This window comes from Rhagoletis pomonella, unplaced genomic scaffold (assembly GCF_013731165.1).
Source record: "Rhagoletis pomonella isolate Grant_MI unplaced genomic scaffold, Rhpom_1.0 Rhpom_scaffold_00002, whole genome shotgun sequence".
Classification (NCBI taxonomy): Eukaryota; Metazoa; Arthropoda; class Insecta; order Diptera; family Tephritidae; genus Rhagoletis; species Rhagoletis pomonella.
Window position 1 is genome coordinate 103543810 of NW_023458556.1, and position 3816 is coordinate 103547625.

A 3816-nucleotide genomic window follows, 5' to 3' on the forward strand; every position below is an offset into this window, starting at 1 on the left:
GAGTGGTATTTCTCTTCGGTCTCCGTCGTTTTCCTGCTCATGTACTGTATGGGATGGAGCTGCTGATCGTCGACGTCCTTTTGTAGGAGGACTGCTCCATACCCATACATCGACGCATCCGTGTGTACCTCGGTCACCGCTTTAGGGTTATATAACCGCAATACTGGCGCCTTAACCAATGCGGCCTTTAGTTGCTGGAAAGCCAAGAGCTGCTCCTCTTTCATGGTGAATGGTACGTCGCGTCTTAGCAGATCCGACAGTGGTTTAGCGACCACTGCGTATCCTTCGATGAAGCGTCTGAAATATGACGTGAGACCCAGAAAGCGCTGCACGGCTTTACGGTCGGTTGGAACAGGGAACTTTTCGACGGCTCTTGTCTTGGCTTCACTTGGGCGCATGGTTCCGCCACTTATTATATACCCTAAAAAGTCGACGGACTTCTGCAGAAATTGACACTTCTCCCATTTAAACCGTAGATTATACTGCTCCGCTCTTTCCAACACCATCTTCAACTTCTGGACTCCCTCATCTACATCCTTAGTGGGAATGATAAGGTCGTCCATGTATGCGACCACCGTACCGTTTTGTATCAAATCACGAAAAACGGCAAATATAAAACGCGAAAACACTGCTGGAGAATTTGATATCCCGAAGGGCACGAACAAAAACTCGTACTGGTCGTTGTGTGTGACAAATGAGGTGAACTTTCGAGAGCTCTGCTCGACTGGTACGTGAAAGAAACCATTCACGAGATCCAGTGTGGTGAAAACTTTTGCCGCGTACAGCCTTTCAACTACGTCGTCAATCAGGGGCATTGGGAAGTTGTCCCGTACGATCTTCTCATTCAACCGTCTATAGTCGCAGCAGAGCCGTTTACCCCCATCCTTTTTAGACACCAGTACGATGGGCGATGCGTACTCCGACGAGCTGCGCTGGACAATTCCTTCCTTCAACCATAATGCCACCTGATCCTCCACTATACGTCTATCCGCGTACGACATGCGCCTCGGCCCTGCGTAGACGGGTAGATCATCAGTCAACAAAATCTTCATATCCACTGGAGATCTCTGCATCTTGCGCGGCTTGTAGTTATTCACCAACCCTCTCACCACGTTCCCTTCCTCCCAGCTGAGATGCGACAACTCCACCTCACGCTCGTTAGCTTCAACCGCAACTGCCACACACAACTCCTTGAATTCACCTAGAAAATCCGATTCGGCGGTAGTGGCCTCCACTGGTGTAGTTACCATTGTTTCTTGCTTCTGCGACTTTGCTTTGAACTCCACTGAGCCCTCGCTGACAACTAGGGTCACCTGCTTAAGGATGCCGTTACCAATAACCGCGGCATAGGACATGTCCCGCTCTCTGACCACATGGAACTTCAACTCCAACTCCATTCCATCTACGGTAACTTCTTTGGTAAAACTGCCTAATGTGGTCAGCCCACCTTGACCTACACCGACTAGCCTACGCCGATCTTTGTCCAGCTCGATATCCTCATCCAACCTCAGTAATGTGTCGTAACGTAATAGGCAGACGTCGCATCCGGTATCGACCAATGCAGAGAATGTCACCATATCACACGTCACGTCAACAAAGACACATTTGCCCGCAACACCTAACGCACGACATACTTCATCGCCTAAGGTGTTAGCGTTATGACTTTCCATCTTAATCGCAGCTGGACGACTCGGACACTCGGCAGATCGATGACCAGGTTTACCACATTTGAAGCATTTAAATTGTTCGCTACAATCTTTTGCAAGGTGAGAAGTGCTTCCGCACTTGAAACACTTCTTCCCTCCCTCTTTCCGTGCACCCTGACTAGTAGAACTCTTGTTCTCTGCGCTCGGTCGGGTCGGATTTTGGTAAGTTGCTTGTTGGCGACTAGACCGAATCTTTTCGTAGATTAGAATTTGTTCTTTCAGTTCCGCAATGGACTTAGCCAAATATAAATTTGTTTTATTCTGTTTGGAGTCGGGAATGCCTTCAATGAAGTACTCGATGAGGCTCCTCTCATCAAGCTGTATAGGCTTCCCGATCTCCATCAGTAAGTATAAATACTCGCGATAACTTTCTTCGGCGCGCTTACGTCTACCCGCCAATGCCCTATGCACATCTATTGATGACACCCTAGCCCCGAACTCAGCCTTTAAAGCCTGCACCAAGGAACCCCAACTCGTTACATCGCGCTGGCTACGTATAAAAATCTTCGCAGCTCCTTTCAGGAGTTGCTTCGCGTAAATAAATTTTTGTAGGTCGTTCCATTGAACCGCACTAGCATTTTGCTGAAAGTCGTCTAGCCATTCTTCGATCTGTTGGGAACCCGAACCACTAAAAGATGTTAACGAGTCTTCTATGTCACGTAAGGTAAAGGGAGCACGAGAGTATGCACTATGCGGTGTTGCACTTGGTGGTGACGAACCTGCATTGTCATACACGGAACCTACATCGTCGCCGGTATCATCATCAACTTCGCTATCAGGATTTAGACCGAAATGTTCCAATAAACGATCCTGTAGCGTCACCTTCCGGCCGGTGGTAGCTAAACCCAACTCAGACAATTTCTGCTTAAGGCCAACAACATTTAAATCCAAGATCGCGCTTCTTTCCATTGTCGACCGTTTCACGCTTACAAACAATAACTTCCTTAACTTACAAAAAAAAAATTCCAAAGTTAATCTTACTCTTCGACTTTTTGCCTTAAGGCAGAAATTGGATTACAAAATCTATGTTAATTTGTGCAAAGTCCGTCTTATCGATCTTCTAATTACATGTGTATTTGTCAAATTTATTAGATTTGCTTCAATTTAGCTTTAACTTTCTTTTCTTATTTTCGACAACTAACAAAATTGAGACATTTAATCACCATACGATTTTTCACTGTGTAAAATTTAATGTTCATACATAGAAAGTGCATATCATACATAAAAAGTACATATATCATAAAGCCATACCTCGCTGTTAATACACAAACCGTACAATCAAATTGTGTCACCTCTGTCGCTTCTGGATGGCTTTGTGTGCAGACGCCGCTGCTTTTGCTGATGCTCCTTCTGTGCTGCTACTGTGGTTGTCGCTGCCTTGCAGTTACTTTCGCTGCTTTGTACTTGCTGTCGCTGTCGCTGCTTTGCAGTTAATATCGCTGCTTGCACTTGCTGTCGCTGCTTTGCAGTAGCCTTCGCTGCTTGCACTTGCTGTCGCTGCTTTGCGGCTGATGTCGCTGCTTTGCCAGAATCCCTCTGGTAACGGGAAAATCTTCCGTTCTTGTATGGTACGACTAACGGGCTTTTACCAGGAGGTACAGTTCGCCGTGCTGGCCTCTTTAGCGCCCCAACTAGGCCTCCGCTTGTGCACACAGGTAAGATATGTTAAATGGCCGTACGTAAATGGCGTGCATCCATGTGTGTTTGCACGAATTCAAGCCAATTGCCTTTGCACTTGTTCACTTTGCGTAGGTAAAGCGTTTCTTCTACGCCGTCGCACTTCTGGCACCACTTGTAGGACTTCGCCCAGCCAATTGAATAGAATTCCAGCTTTAAATTCCCGCGTGGGGATTTCACAAGTTTATTTAATATTTTGCTTCGTTAAAAATGAACAGTCACAGACGCTTATTGGCGTACTTATAAAAGCTTGGGTTGAATTACATTGATTTCACTTAATTTTACGTTTACAGAAATACGATCTACTGCGTTTGGCGGTCGGCAATCTACTTATAATTTTTAGAGCCGTTAGCTCAAATCAACCATCGCCTTTATTCTATTCTCTCTTCTTCGTCAATTCGTTAGGGTTGCAATTTGATGGTAGCTAACACCG

At 46.1% G+C, this 3816-nt stretch overlaps 1 protein-coding gene across 3 annotated transcripts in view; it reads left to right on the forward strand.

Moving 5' to 3' along the window:
• LOC118734283 (E3 ubiquitin-protein ligase HUWE1) overlaps window positions 1-3816 on the forward strand; it is a 132071-nt gene that overhangs the window by 126849 nt on the left and 1406 nt on the right. The gene's annotated exons all lie outside the window — the stretch shown is intronic.